The sequence below is a fragment of the Octopus bimaculoides genome, chromosome 2 (genome assembly GCF_046866305.1).
Source record: "Octopus bimaculoides isolate indiv1 chromosome 2, ASM4686630v1, whole genome shotgun sequence".
Lineage (NCBI taxonomy): Eukaryota > Metazoa > Mollusca > Cephalopoda > Octopoda > Octopodidae > Octopus > Octopus bimaculoides.
In genome coordinates, this window is record NC_142929.1 from 55,639,499 (window position 1) to 55,657,394 (window position 17,896).

General features: G+C 35.2%; 1 pseudogene; it reads left to right on the forward strand.

Annotated features, from left to right (window-relative positions):
- The first annotated feature begins 14,127 nt into the window (after positions 1–14,127).
- Positions 14,128–14,246, forward strand: LOC128247192 (5S ribosomal RNA; annotated as a pseudogene).
- The last annotated feature ends 3,650 nt before the right edge of the window (positions 14,247–17,896 follow it).

Genomic DNA, 17,896 nt, shown 5'->3' on the forward strand with positions numbered 1-17,896 from the left:
TCAAATACACTATAAATTTCATTGCAATAACATATACTTACAAAATTACTATACAAAAATAAGCTTTCAATAGTGCGCAGGCAGGCGCGCGCGCACACATACACTTTTATACACACAGCCACATGTACATACGTATATATACATACATAAGAATAAGCTATTTATGTTTAATAAGCTGTGACCTTTGTAGACACACAAAGGAAATTAATGCTTTGCTTTAAATAGGATACAATCGTAGTAAATATCTAAATATAACCACTCGCACTTGCACATGTATATATACAGTGGGGGGAAATAAATATTCATATATGACAAAATTCTTTATTTATTTAATTTCTAATGAACATAAATGGGATACACCAATACTATATTTGCAGACACATGCATTAACTAAGAATATGCAAAAGAAACTAATAAATTATAGTAACTAATGAATTTATATACAATTATAAATATTTAGGGATGAAAAAAGTATTCGTACAGAATAAATTTATGAGTTTCTATGCCACAATTTTTTTTTTTACTAAAACTTTCTTGTTTGTTCCAATAATCATATCAGTGGCCATTTTTAAGTGTCAAAACCCTAGCTTCTTCATTCAGCACTGAAACAACATAAAGTAGTGTCGTAATAATGGCGAAAAGTAAAAAAACTCGCAAATTCAGTGAAATACTTTATTATTGAACAGTGGAAATCAAGTAAAAGTTACAGGAAAATATCAGAGACCCTTTGTATTCTATTTTCTACCATATCTTCATTTATTCAAAGATATAAAAAATCGGGAACTGTTGAAAATAGAATAAGATCCGGTGCACCACGCAAGATTTCTGCTAGATCTTTAAGAAAAATGAAGCGAAGAATCGAAAAAAACGCAATGATCACCAGAAAGGAGTTGCAAGAAGATTTGTTAGCTTCAGGGACTAGTGATACACTACGAAAAATCAGCAATGAACTTCATAGGAATGAACTGAAGTCATATTCTCCTAGAAAAACTCCACTGTTGACTAAAAGGCATAGAGATGCCCGTTCAAAATTTGTTTATGAACATAAAGATAAATCTGATACATTCTGGGAAAATGTTCTATGGACAGACGAGTCGAAAATTGAATTGTTCGGACGAAATTCGCGTAGCCATGTTTGGAGGAAAGATGGTACCGCCTATTCGCCGAAAAACACAACTCCTACTGTAAAGTTTGGAGGTGGCAACATCATGGTATGGGGGTGTTTCTCTGCAAATAGCACTGGCAATTTACATGTGATAGATGGTAGAATGAATGCAGAGATGTACCAAAATATTTTGAACAATAATTTATAGGACTCTGTAGAAAAGCTCCAGCTTTGTCAAGGGTGGGTTTTACAACAGGATAACGACCCTAAGCACACGGCGAAGTCTACCAAAAAATGGATTGTCAATCACAATATAAAATTATTAGAATGGCCAAGCCAGTCACCTGACTCGAACGCCATTGAAAATTTGTGGCGTTATTTGAAAATTAAAATTCATTCAAGAGCCCCAACGTGCATTCCAGATTTGAAGAAAATTTGTCAAGAAGAATGGGAAAAAATCCCTAAAGAAACATTCGAGTCATTGATTAAGAACTACAAGAAGAGATTGGTTGAAGTGGAACTGAATAATGGTTATGCTACGAAGTATTAAATCAGAATTATCAGTTATTTATGTTCTGTACGAATACTTTTTTCACCCCTAAATATTTATAATTGCATATAAATTCATTAGTTACTATAGTTTATTAATTTCTTTTGCATATTCTTAGTTTATGCATGTGTATGCAAATATAGTATTGGTATATCCCATTTGGTATATCATTAGAAATTAAATAAATAAAGAATTTTGACATGTACGAATATTTATTTCCCCCACTGTGTGTATATATATATATATATATATTATATATATATATATATATATATATATATATATATATATATATATATATATATAGAGAGAGAGAGAGAGAGAGAGAGAGAGAGAGAGAGAGAGAGAGAAAGAAAGAAAGAAAGAAAGAAAGAAAGAAAGAAAGAAAGAAAGATAGAAAAAAGAGAAAGAGAGAGAGTAAGATAGATAGATAGATAGATAGATATTGGGTCATCCCACAAAAATATGCAGGTTTTTTTATTCTTCTTTTATTTTAAAAATCTATGACAAAGTTCTTTTTTAATCTAAAATATACTCTCCTTCAATTTCTACATTGCTCTTCCATCTATCTGGTAGACTTACAAGGCCCCTCTTCCAAAAGTCACTTGTACGTGACGAAAAATACTCATCCACTGCTGTTCTGACCTCGTCGACAGAATTCATATTTTCTTCCATCCAAATGATTTTGAAGGTTGCGGAATAAATGATAATCAGATGGGGCAATGTCCAGTGAATATGGTAGGTGGGGTATCGTTTCCTATTCAAACTGCTTGCAGTAGATCTCCTTTGTTATCGTTTGGTTTGGGTTTAAAATACCTTACGTGGGTGATGACCTTCTTTAACCTGAGGTGCCTGTGTTTCTCTTTTCCTTACCCACTGTATTCAGCGCTTCACATTTTTATAGAGAATCCATTTCTCGTTACCAGTCCAAAAAGGTTCATTCGTGAGACGTGACAGCAAAGAAGCGCACACATTCACTCTCCAAACGCGATTAGACTTGGAAAGTCTGTGAGGAACCCATTGACCCAATTTGCAGATTTTTCCGATGGCACGCTAGTCTCGATGAATGGTTGAAAGACCAAGCTTCTCAGCTAGTTTCTCAACAGTTACGATGGGATTTTGTTCCACCAGTGTTTACAGGACCTCCTCGTCGAGCTCTACCGTTCTTTCAGAACGAGGCTCGTCTTGTAGGCTGCAGTTTCCGGTTCGGAATTTCTGGAACCACCGATGACACCGGCTTGTTGTCCGATCCCCATATACTGCATTAATATTACTTGCATCTTCTGTTGCGTTACTGCCTTTATTGAACTCATAAAGCAAAATATGCCAAATATGCTCCTTTGTCACTTCTATTATTACTTTGAAAAAATAACTGTTAAAATCGAATTGCATTCTTCAAAACTTGCACTAAGAATAAGTACAAAGTAAAATTACTAATTGGTTTTATAGCAAGTTGATGCAGGTAGTTTATCCCATCCCCCTCTAACTTTTAGTTCATGCACTTAAAAATTCGAATTATTTACGGGATGACCCATATATATATATATATATATATAATATATATATATATATATATATATATATATATATATATATATATATATATATATATATATATATATATATATATATATGTGTGTGTGTGCCATAAATATCGCCATCCGTTTTAGAGAAAAATTTGTAGTTTAGAATCAGTAGTTCTTTGACTGCTATTTCTAAATTTTCAGTATGTTGGAGAAGCAACTCAATTGCTAATCCCTTATATATATATATATATATATATATATATATATATATATATATATAAATAATAAGGGTGAAAAATTGAATATTAATTTAATTAATGTCAATTTAAAACCAGTGGCCTAGCGTATTGAAAAATCTGAAGATTCAGGAAAATTATATTACATACATAAAAGAGGGATGACAACTAACTGGACATCCATTATGTTAGAAGCCGACGACCTATGGTTTGACCACTAAGAAAAGATTGTTCTCAATCTTTTCTTAGTGGTCAGATCATAGGTGGTCTTCTAGCATAATGGATGTCCACTTAGTAGTCATTGACCGTTGACTGAACACTATTCAATTTTTTTTCTCCGTGTTTTTCTCCTTGTCTCCGTATTCTTTCTGTTGAAGAGCGTAGCTCGAAACGTCAAAGACTTTCCGTATTCCCGAGCGTCATACTAATATATACTTTTGTTATTTACACCACCTGTCCTCGTCTGTTGTTATTATTTGTATATTCTCCCATATATATATATATATATATATATATATATATATATATATATATATATATATATATATATATATATATATCGCGAAAGGCCTTGCTGGAGATCTAACCTTCTGAGTTCTTTTACAGGGCTTAGAAAAACTGAAGGACCGCTGCAGTAAATGTTTGAATCTGAGAAGGGAATATGTTGCATAAAATCATAATTAACTGATCCTCCTGTATTTTCTTTCATCCAACGTCAGTAACTTCTCACCAGGTTCCTGCTAGCGTTATGGAATCCGCAAAATGGGGCACAGCCAGAAGCCGTTAGCCTGTGGCAAAGGGAGATAACTCCCTATTGTTTTACATTCGTAACGAGGCTCATCCCCCTCCATCTTTTTTGAAGAGGCCTTAGGCCGACATATTTATTGGGGCCTGACGATACGCCATAAGGGTAAGCCCCTTATGGACGAGAAACCCAGTGTAATCCCATAAACCGGTCTCCCCCATTTATATATATATATATATATATATATATATATATATATATATATATATATATATATATATATATATATATATATATATATATATATAAAGAGAGAAAAGGCTAAAGAGACCAATGGCAAAGTTAGAAATATATTTTATGGATAAGACTTTATCCATAAAATATATTTCTAACTTTGCTATTGGTCTCTTTATCCTTTCTCTCTTTATACATACACACGCTAATACACGACCTATGTTATATTCCCCACTCATGTTTATACAACGAAAGGGGCAAAACTAGCCGGTATACAGCACTTACTTGGTGTTACCTTTATTTTTGGGTTTGGTTGAATCCAATACCCTTCATAACCTTATATATATATATATATATATATATATGTGTGTGTGTGTGTGTGTGTGTGTGTGTGTGTGTGTGTGTGTGTGTGTGTGTGTGTGTGTGTGTGTGTGTGTATATGTATGTGTGTGTATGTATGTATGTATGTATGTATGTATGTATGTATGTGTGTGTGTGTGTATACAAAAAGACGGATTCGTATTTCGTGAAAAGCAAGCTACTCATCGATGCTTAGAGAATCTACATGGTACCGCAAAACTAAATGTAAATTATAAACAATTTCAATTGGTTAAGCCATTTAAACTTTGACGGTTCCCGGTGTCTATAAACCTAAACACACTTTGTTTATCGACTCCCGAAGTTTGCAAATAAACAGAATTGATCTCGTCGGGATTTGAAATGCAAGACCAAAATAAACATCTTTAAGTTTCTTCGTTAGAAACATCAAACTGCTCTATCAATTCGCTTTCTGGTTGGTGTTGCATGCAGCCTGCTATTCTTCTGTTCTTATAGCTGATATTTATTTGGTGTGTGTTGTGTCTGTAGTTAAGAATGTTAGTCTTATTAATGATGTTGTGTGTTGTGTTTTCACTGTCATAATAGCTACTTCTGATAATATCGTCGATGACATCGTTGTCTTCATTCTTATTGTTGTTATAGCCACTGTTATAGCTGTCACTGTTGATGTGCTCGCTCATGTTGATGTACTTTTTGCTGTCTTTTTCTGTTATTGTGTAACTATTTGTTTCTTATAGCATCAGGTGACTTGGGAAGAAAGAAAACAACTGTGGATGTATTGTATAAGCATTGAAGCTAACCTAGAGTTACCATAAATTAAAGTAAATATTCAAACAATCTACTTTTTCATGTATTGTTTTCTTTCTGTCACAGTTTTCGCAGATACTCACAGATGTGTAGAGGTGGTGGTTTTGGATGATGTCTGCTATTTTGTAACACGCCCACAGTTTTTAAAACGAGTGCGGGAATATGACTGTGTGTGACCATATGCATTATATTAACGTAATTGTGAGTGTGTATGCATGTGTGTAATAGTATGTAATTGATATTTATGGATGCATGTCAAATATTCTGAAATGTTTGCTATATGTACGCATGCACAGACGGAAACGTGTGAATCCACGTGTTTAAAATACACAGACTCACGCATATGCATACAGTATATCTGTACGTAAGCATATGGAAGTGTGTGGATTTGTGTGTATGCGAGTAAGTATGGGAGATAAGTATAATGTGTGTAAGTAGCCCATGATATATTTAAACACGGTATATACATTTTCAAAGAGTGAACTTGGTGTTTCAAAAAGGCTTTTGAGAATTGATATGGAAATGCGAAAGGAACAGAAGGGCCATATTCCAAACTGTGTGTAAGTTTCAAATAATTCAAATTAATTAAGCCAGACAATAAAATAAACTAATTGAAAGCCCAACAATAAGATAAACTACTCGGGAACCTGACTGAAATATACCATTACAACACGGTTGGTGTGTTTTCTACACAATTTTTTCTGACAATATTTAAATATTCTTTGAAGCAAATCACTATTTTTCCTTTTCACCTTTTTTGAAACCGGAGAGAGGTTTCCTCCCAGCTATAAATATAAAGTTTGTGCAATAAAGTTTAACGGGCCATGCATAAACAACGAAGACCACTGTCGAAAAATATGTGCTCAGAAATTAAATGGATTTATATCATGATAGATCAAAAGTATGGAACCGATATATATTTTAAAGTTGGAATACTGAGTTCTGATATTGTGAATAAGTTTTTAAGTTTCCTACATAAAATAATTATCAATAGAAGGGTAGATTCTTTTGGAAAAGAAGTCTATATTTGACGCGTTCAGTTTGTATACGTCAAAATATGTTTAGCTGATTATTTAAGCGTTACATGTCTACAGGATCAGTTCACAAGGCAATCAGTTACAACAACAACAACAAACTACTTTTAGTATCAGAAATACATGCAATACTAATTAATCATAAGAAGTAAAAATTTCATAAATCTCATACTTAAAGGACATAAAAAAATTTAGTTTCTTGTGTAATCATACATTGCAGGAGACTTTTCCATATATTTCATTGGCGAATTTGATTTTTGCATGTGAGGAAAAGAAACGCTGTAGTTTATACGTGAATTCTGTCCTCTAATACTACTCCTGGTACAAATTTGCAGCTAACGCGAACTAAGCAACAGAGAGTAAAAATAGTTGGACAAAAGCACGACAACCACATCGAAGTTGGGATATGAAATGACAAATCTCCAACTCCTCGGAAGGTGGAGATACTTTCTCTGTTTGTCCAAGTGCAACTAACTGAGGCGTATTACATTAGAAGCACAGTAACCCCTACACCCAATTTTTGTTGGTAACGAAGACTATATATTAGTTTTATTTTTTCTGATTATATTTTACATTGAACGATAAGCAATCTCAAGTTAACGAAATATACGAAGTCACTCCTCAGGTCTGACTTTCTAAGTGGCCGGACAAGAGGAGATTCGTTGGGCCAGGTTAGTGGCATTTTTCAATTCAAACCAAGATGTTTTAACGATTGTCCTCAGTTTTTTTGCTTAGTTCATTTTTGTTGTATTTGCTGTTTTTACATCGAGTAGAAAAGAATGTTCGCCTCTTTTCAAATATTCATGTATCCACCTGTTGAATCGAAAGCATCTTGCTCGGGATGCAAAAATTGATCGTATTTTAGTCATTAATGAAACGGTTAAACTTCTACATTTGCTTTTGACTTACTTTCCTTTGCTGAGTATTACCATTTACTGCATAACCTATGTATTTGATGGGAATTTTATTCTATTTCTTCTGATTATTGTCTGCTGTAAATATGAATCTGTGGGGTTTTCATGTTGAGTTTGCTTATTGAGGATATAAATCTATGAGTGAGTTTATGATGTTCATTTTCACACCACTTGTCAATCACTGTGCGGTTCCCTTGTGATGTACCTCATTAGCACTGCCATTTTGGCAGAGACCTTCGAAAAACACATGTGATATTTTACATTTTAGTTTCAGTTGTTAAATAGCGAATATTCGTAATTTAATATTGGGGTCAGCTTTGCATGGAATGGATGGGTAGTAAAAACAATTTCTTAATCAGCAACAATCGTTTAAAAATAATGCTGTTTCATTTTACCACGCGGTTCCTATCCCAAATGACCTTTAAATTTAATCGTGTTGCTAAATTCGTGACTTAACTTAAATTAAAATCCTCCGATCTCTACTCACTTGGAGAGAGCCCGAACAACAGAAAAGAAAGGATAGATAAGGCAGAGACGAGATGAAAACGACTTCTTATCTAGTAATTAGAAGCACTGCAATAGAAGATAAGATACCTTCTTAAATATGATTTAGAATCCCCCTTCCAAGCGTACACTCTCCGTGTCCCTTTTACCACATGCTTATTCTGAACGTCCCTGTCTACATTTGTCCCTGACTCTAACTCTTTTTTTTTCTATCCACACTTTCTTACTTTCTCTCTCTTTTTCTCTTTCTCCTTTCACACATATATGCATGCATATATACACATACACTCAGCCCAACACAAATATATGTATGTATGTATGTATGTATGTATGTATGTATGTATGTATGTATGTATGTATGTATCTATCTATCTATCTATCTATCTATCAATCTATTTATCTATCAATCTATTTATCTATATATACATAGACACTGACACACGCACAGACAGACAGACACACACATACGCATACACACACACACAAACACATACGTGTGTGTGCGCGTATCTATTTCAGTCATCAGACTGTGGCCATGGAGGGGCACCGGCTTGCAGAATTTAGCTGAACTGCTATGTTACGAGGACGTAAACCAACGCCGCTTGTCAAGCAATTGTGGGGGGGGGGGGGGAATACAAAGACATACACATACAGATACCCCCTGGCGTATATATATATATATATATATATATATATATATATATATATATACACACACAAAATTAAGGGTTCAGCAACAGGTTGCTTCACCACATACCGAAGTTCAGAAATAGCAGCTAAAAATGCTGAAACTCCAACAGATAGCAGTTACCCGCAACTCACATAGGCAAAACAAGAAGAAAAATAACGAACTAAACTAGCCATAGTTAATCATAGACATGTTTCTGGTTTAGGAGCATAAAAACTCTTCATTACCTCATCGGTATGATATTCCTGTTGTAAATTCGACGATACTGGTAAATGTGCATGCATGATCTAGCGTCATCATTGCAGTCGACACATTTTGAAAGTATCTCCAAATCTACATAGGCGAGCCAGCCCATCATCTTCCCTCACGGATTACCATGTGCGTCGCAGGCGGTACCGCAGAAAATCTGTGGTTTACTATCCGGGAGTGAATAATTAATTGTTACAATTAAAAGGGTAAAGGATTATCAATTTATTAATATATGCAGAACCATATAGTTAAATTCAATGAATAACTATACATGCAGGTCCAGGGAGCGGCTATTGGTGTCAGTGTGGCCGGAGACGTGGCAAGCCTATTCATGACCTGGTGGGACAAAAAGCTGAAAACAACTCTCGAAGAACACTCAATAACACTCAAACTATACGGGAGATATGTGGATGACATTAACATCGTAGTCAAAACACCATCAAACATTCAGACTGATGAGAACGAGAAGATCGTGATGGAAAACATCCAGAATATAGCTAATACAATACACCAGAGCATCAAGGTAACAATAGATTACCCAACAAGACACCTAAACATGAGACTCCCAGTACTTGACACAGAACTTTGGCTAGAAACAATTAATAACAAAGTTCAAATCCTCCACTCACATTATATGAAACCTATATCTTCAAAGTATGTTATCCATAAGAATTCGGCTCTATCACACAGTGTGAAAATCAATATATTAATAGCCGATTTAGTTAGAATAATGAAAAACATATCCCCCCCCCCCTGTGCAGTCCATGGGAGGGGCAAAAACATATTCAAGACTTCCTGCATCGCATGAAATTTTCGGGATACAGCCAGAGAGATAGAATCCGGGTATACAGAGGAGCTAACAAGAAATTTGAGGAGATTGTTGTCCAAGATACAAATGGAACACAACCTAGATACCGTAACAAACAGTGGAATAGACTACAAAGGATTAGTGACAAAACAAACAAAAAGACCACGTGGTACAATACCGACAAGTTCCAGGGAGTAATGTTTGTGGACGCCACGCCACACGGAGAACTGGCCCGCAGATTTCGAAAAATCCTCAAAAGTACCAAGTTGGGGATAAATGTTATAGAAAAACCAGGGAGATCCATTAGATCAATAATATGTAAAACATATCCCTTCAGAAGAACAAGGTGTGTTGAGGAGAGTTGCATTGTGTGCAAAAATAGTCCTGGTGCCAATTGCAAAGCCAGAAATGTAGTCTACAAAATAAGCTGTATGGATGGTGAGTGTAAAAACATAAACACGACATACATAGGTGAAACGGCAAGAAGTTTGGCTGAGCGTGTAAACGAACATTGGAGGGACTATAATAATCAAAAACAAACCTGGGTGCTCTACCAGCATGCCAAAGAACAACATGGTGGTGTACTGGACAGAATTAGCATAGAAATCCTGTCTAGACAAATACAGGAGTCGGTCCTCATAACTGAAACGCAACCAATTTTGAACACCAAATACACGTAGATGAGGGCCTTACAATTGCCCATGGTTGCATGTGTTGTTCACACATATGATGCGGAATATGAACGTAAATAAATTAATTAAAAAGTCTCTATCTGATCTGATATAAACGAAATTGTTACAAACACACATATGGACGCACATACTTACATATAAGCACGAACACATAAGTGCGTGCACACATATGAGCGTGCCCACATAAGAGCTTGAACACACTCACATGCTCATACCAAACAGTTTCGAAACAACGCCAGATCATACGTTCAAAATAAATGGAAGTGGAGAGACAAGTTACTGAAGAGATTGCAAGAGTGCAATGAAATAATTTAACAAAAAACTGTATAAATTAATAAAGGACTGAACCAGTGCGTGTGTTTATTACCGGCATAATGCCTCTCCCAAGGTTTAATTGTATTTCTTTCAACACACGTATCCACATCAAGAATCTTGCACACGAAATACACATACGAAATTTATTAATAAATTAATAATTAATAATTTTTACCAAGCCCTTCGGTATGTAAGCACCATTATTGGTGTGGAACTTATTTAAAAGTTCTTATACATTTATAAACAAAATTAAGGGTTCAGCAACAGGTTGCTTCACCACATACCGAAGTTCAGAAATAGCAGCTAAAAATGCTGAAACTCCAACAGATAGCAGTTACCCGCAACTCACATAGGCAAAACAAGAAGAAAAAAAATAACGAACTAAACTAGCCATAGTTAATCATAGACATGTTTCTGGTTTAGGAGCATAAAAACTCATCATCACCTCATCGGTACGATATTCCTGTTGTAAATTCGACGATACTGGCAAATGTGCATGCATGATCTAGCGTCATCATTGCAGTCGACACATCTTGAAAGTATCTCCAAATCTACATAGGCGAGCCAGCCCATCATCTTCTCTCACGGATTACCATGTGCGTCGCAGGCGGTACCGCAGAAAATCTGTGGTTTACTATCCGGGAGTGAATAATTAATTATTATAATTAAAAGAGTAAAGGATTATCAATTTATTAATAAATTAATAATTAATAATTTTTACCAAGCCCTTCGGTATGTAAGCACCATTATTGGTGTGGAACTTATTTAAAAGTTCTTATACATTTATAAACAAAATTAAGAGTTCAGCAACAGGTTGCTTCACCGCAATTTCTGAACTTCGGTATGTGGTGAAGCAACCTGTTGCCAGTATCGTCGAATTTACAACAGGAATATCATACCGAAGAGGTAATGAAAATGTTTTTATGCTCCTAAACCAGAAACATGTCTATGATTAACTATGGCTAGTTTAGTTCGTTATTTTTCTTCTTGTTTTGCCTATGTGAGTTGCGGGTAACTGCTATCTGTTGGAGTTTCAGCATTTTTAGCTGCTATTTCTGAACTTCGGTATGTGGTGAAGCAACCTATTGCTGAACCCTTAATTTTGTTTATAAATGTATAAGAACTTTTAAATAAGTTCCACACCAATAATAGTGCTTACATACCGAAGGGCTTGGTAAAAATTATTAATTATTAATTTATTAATAAATTGATAATCCTTTACCCTTTTAATTGTAATAATTAATTATATATATATATATATATATATATATATATATATATATATATATATATATATATATATATATATATATATATATATATATATATATATATATATATATATATATATATATATATATATATATATATATATATATATATATATATATATAAGTCCTTGTGAAAATTACGTCACTAACCTTTTTGGAAGTTTTTTTTCCTTATATATATATATATATATATATATATATATATATATATATATATATATATATATATATATATATATATATATATATATATATTCGGACTTCTTTCAGTTTCCGTCTACCAGATCCACTCACAGAACTTTGGTTGACCCGGGAGTGAATTTTTTTTCCTCACGAGAGTTTCGGACCCCATTTATGAACTCATTTGCATTCAGCCTATCGGAGCTCACCTTGACCTTGTTGTCAAGTTAACAAACATTGGCATTCAAAGTGGCGACCTCCGATTGCAATGCGAATCTTGTATTTATATTCTCATTCAGATGCCAATATCATCGATACTGAACACATACGCTGGTTAGCGGTAAGTTTGAATTACTATAGCAATCAAAGATAATGTTTTTGACGAATGTGAAAGTACGGAAACTGCTTGAATGTTTTATAAATACACATTGATTCATTAATACGAATTATGGACGTCTGTGTATTGTTAATGTATCTTTGGCTATCCGAGTCCCACATGCGCACTTTCCTGTGGTCTTCAGAAGCAGCCATGGTTGAAACAAGAACAAGAACAACACGCATTATTAAAAGAGAAAAGGAGCATGGTAATCTGTTGGTACAAGGAAGTGTATGAGAGATGCGAAAAATCAGCGCTGGATTACCCAGTAAACAAAATGAGCACATGCTTAGAGTATCAAGGGAAGGACGGGACACCACGGAAATGGTAAATGGTTTACGGCACAAAAAAAATTCCCTTTAAACTTGTTAAAATAATATTCGGGATGCTTTTGTCTCTACTAAGTATAGATGCAGATGTGTTACCCAAGATTAATTTTGAGGATCTGATCAAAGACTTCGCAAATCAAAAAAGTAGGAGGAAATTTTTCAAATATAAATAAAGTGGAACAAACATTATTTTCCCTCTTACTGTTTTGTTTCGTTTTGAAAAAGAAAAAAATATTTTATAGTTTATTATTGTTTATATTTTGAATTACAAAATCTTTTATGGGGCACCAAAATCTTTTAAGTGCTTAGGGCCTCGATGGGTCTAAATCCGGCCTTGCGAAAGATACAAATCTTGAGGGGGTAGTGATGACATATACTTATATGCCATCGATACTAAAAGAATGTCTATGCTATAGAAATTCAACATCATGTTACATGCTAACTAGATATTAGACATCAAGTATTTCGAAGCTAGTGACGGGTGGTTATAATGATTTATAAAATGTCATGAAATGAAAAATTAGACCACCGACGTCGAAACAGGCAGTAAGCCAACCAACTGAATCGAATTTTTCAAGACGCGGTTAAGTGATTTCATCGCGAAGAGCTCCTAAATTCTCAAACATATAACGAGGATAAAAATTTAAGAATGAATCTCCTCTGAATGAAACCTTATTCCTTTGTCGCAAATTGAAAAATGATTTATCTGTCCACTTGGCTTTGTGCAAACGCAAGCAGTATGGAATTTGTACGATTAATGGAGAAGTGTTTGTGGTGAACACATCCGCAAGTTTTGAAAGGCGTATTAAACCAATTACCAGTGCATTATTACTATTGCGCTGAGCGGACAGAATCATTACTGCGCCGGACAAAATGTTTAGGTGTATTTCTTCCGGTTCTTTACTTTCTGAGTTCAAATGCCACCGAGAAGGACTCTACCTTTCATCCTCTCAGGGTGGATAAAATAAATACCAATCGAGCACTTAGAAATCGCAGTTCAGTGTGCACACTTCTAATGACTGTTTTTTCTCACATTTCATTTATGCAGTCGGTAGATACTAGTAAGATGATCTCAAACTTCCTACTGATAACGTGGAAGTACTACTAATGTGGGGCAATGCATCTGCTTAACCACTTGGTCATCAGCTTGTTAGTACAGATGAGAAAATAAAGTGTATGGTACTGCTGCCTATTGTTACGTTTTACGATTCAATTATAATTCTTGTCTTACGGCCATATCACGTTGAAAACACCGGTTCTCGTCTGATCACCGAAGTTAAGCAACGTCGATACTAGTTAGTACTTAGATGTGTGACCACTTGGGAAACCTAGGTGCTGTAGACATCTATTAAATGAGGCTGTGTTCCAGCATGGCCGCAGTCAAATGACTGAAACAAGTAAAAGAATAAAACAAAAAAGATCAATTGATCAAGGTACAATTGTAGCCTTGAAGAGACTATACTAACGAAGATTTTTGGATGAGGTTTTCGTGGTGATAAAAGAGGACAATATTATGGAAGGCGCTAAAGGCAGGTAATCTCAGCATCATCTATTTTATCCATTTTCATTCCCATGGCGTGAGTCGACTATTGATATTAGTTATTATATGCACCAATTCAAGACAAAAAGAAAAAAAAGAGCAAAAAAACTACATATGTGACTCGAATCCCCAACGTATCATTCGTTTGATATCGTATACTGCTTACGCAAGACAACGCTTGCCATTTCCTCATCTCAAATTCGAGACTAACAATAGATACGTACTTCAAGCACCATCAATATGTTTTGTTTTTTCATTTCAAACTGGTGCTTAATAACAGCACTATTATTAACAGTCTGTATTCCGCAAGCCTGTTTTGGCTTATTCCTTCAATAAAGCACTTCAATAATTAGGCTCAGAAGATCGTGCTAATATTGCGGAACCCACAAAACGCCATATGATACTCAATAAAGATACTCGAGTAATTGTTGTTTATGTTTATCCCTATGTTATATATGATCTATTGGTGTAACTAGGGAAAGGCGATGGAATGGTCCACCCCGGGTGGACGTTTTTTAGGAAGCGGCAATTTTAGGTCTGCACTATAAGCCCGTATAGGCTATATTGGTAAGAAAATGGCGGCAAACTGAAGAGTTACCCCAGGCGGCACATACACTTGCGACGCCACAAGCAGGCTTGTGATTAAAGGTTTTCCAGCTGTGATTAACCACTTTCTTTGTTTGATTGTTATTGTTGTTCTTTTTCCTAAGATAATTTATTTATGACTTTATTATCCAATGTATCCATTTCAAAACGTAAGTGGGTGATTTGAGAGATTTGTTGACTATTTCAGTTAGGTTGATCGACCATTTAGAAACTCACCCTTTTTACTCAGTTAATTTGATTTGATGGAATCTTAATAACTTGTTCGAAGAGCGAACCTGTCGCGTTGATCTGACAATAACATCTTCCAATACTATCAAGCGGCTTAGCGAGGCGTATAAGGACCCTTTCTGAAAGGAACGTGCAAATCTAATAACTTGGCTTGATTTACTCCTCTTAATTAAGCGGAGATAACAATTATTAATTGAAAGTGTCACATATCTCATATATCAAATGACATGTTATCATTATTTTCATAATTATAGTCGTATTATTTCATTTTGTTGGTGATGGTGGTGACAGCGTCGGCAGTGGATGTCGTTCGTATTGTTATCATTGTTTACAAGACAACGACGGCGATGACAGAATCAATGAATTATATTCCATTATATTTCATGTTCTTAAATCATGCTTTCCGTCTAATTTGTTGTTGTATCTTTGCTGTGCAAGACAACAACTACACACACACACACACACACACACACACACACACACACACACACACACACACACACACACACACACACACACACACACACACACACACACACACACACACACACACACACACATATATACTGTTTCGTTATTGGTGGTATCAACAATCATTTAATAAACGCAAGATTTCAATGTGGGCTACTATAAGTTTCGTGCTCTGTTAGTAGAATAGTCGGACATACTTGCACAGCGCATAATAGCGGCTGGTAGGTAAGTTGCTTGGCAGTAGAAATGGCTTGTCGAGGTTTTGTGGGGCGTTCATTCTTCAACGCTCTTAGTGGCCTTGGAGTTACTGGTGCAGCAAAGTGGAGGCTAACAATTCCATCACTGAAGCTGCATAATTGAAAGTTACTAGATGGGTTTTGTTAAAAAGAGCAGACCAACAGTTTGCTGATATTGGGATGCAAACTAGGACTTGCTCAACCACAACTGGCTTGACTCGCTAGGGGTATGATGATAAAAGAAAGACCCGACTTCCGTGATCCTAGAAATATCACTGACGAAGCATATGTGTGTGTGTGTGTGTGTGTGTGTGTGTGTGTGTGTGTGTGTGTGTGTGTGTGTGTGTGTGTGTGTGTGTGTGTATTATTTCATTCTTTTGCTCGTTTCAGTCATTTCACCGTGGACATGCTGTCGCACCGCCTTGAATTTCACGGCATAATGTCCTATTCCCTTGTCATTTTAATTTTAATAAGCAGTCAGGTGCGTTGGACTGGATACTTAACTAGGATGCAGGATGAAAAGTTACCTAAGTAATTTTATTACAAGGAATGCAAGGTCGTAAACGTGTGAAACATAAATCTCAGAAACGTTTTAGTTTTGCCATCAAAAGCAATCTGAAGGTTCTTAGTTCGAATGTTGAAGGCTGAGGGCAGATGATGGAATATATGTATTTTACATTGGGACTGGTGCTATAAAAAAAACTACAAGTATCAATTCGGTATTCAATCTCCTTCGAAGTAGTCCCCTTCAGAAAAGCCACAAAACCCAGCGTTGTTTTCATTGATCTAAATATCTTTGGAACTCCTTTTTTTGGAGAGCGAATAGCTGCCTCATCCTATTCTCTTGGATTTCCTCAACGTCTTAAAATCTCGTTCCTTTCAAGTGGGATTTTATTTTGGCTTTAGTTTCAAGGTCATAAAAATCTTGCTGAATGTTATGCAAATTTCGTCCACAGTTATTGGCTATTAAATATATACTCATATACACGCGCGTGTGTGTGTGTGTGTGTGTGTGTGTGTGTGTGTGTGTGTGTGTGTGTGTGTGTGTGTGTGTGTGTATAAGCGCAGGAGTGGCTGTGTGGTATGAAGCTTCCTTACCAACCACATGGTTCCGAGTTCAGTCCCACAGCATGGCATCTTGGGCAAATGTCTTCTAATGAACCGATAGAATAAAAATGAACCGATAGAATTAGTACTGCTTTCAAAGAATAAGTCCTGGGGTCGATTTGTTTAATGACTGAAACAATGAAAAGAATAAAAAAATATAAGTGTGTTTGTGTGTGTGTGTATATATATATATATATATATATATATATGTACATGTACATAATTTAATGAAAAACCACTATTAAATAATTCAACAAAGAAGAACTCAACACACACCCTCCGAAAACAAATATATCACAAAAGAATAAGATTTTGTGATATATTTGTTTTCTGGAGGGTGTGAGTTGAGTTCTTTGTTGAATTATTTAATAGTAGTTTTTCTTTAAATCATATACATATACTTTATATTGGGAAATTCGATTTAGTATTGCTAAATTGAATTTTTCCCTGTAGGTTTAGGAATTTACCCCCTAATATTATATATATATATGTGTGTGTGTGTGTGTGTGTGTGTGTGTGTGTGTGGTGTGTGTGTGTGTGTGTGTGTGTGTGTGTGTGTGTGTGTGTATATGAATAATAACAATAAATGGAGCAAAACGCATATAAATAAAAGTTCCTTTAATTCCTACACATGTTTCAAAATATATGAGACCTCTTCTACAAAGAAGAAAGAGCTGCTGGAATTCCACATATATGGATTTCCAGCAGCTCTTTCTTCTTTGTAGAAGAGCTCTCCATTTATTGTTATTATTCATATCTTCTCAAAATGTATCACTTTAACTTGGTACCTCTACCTATAAAACGGC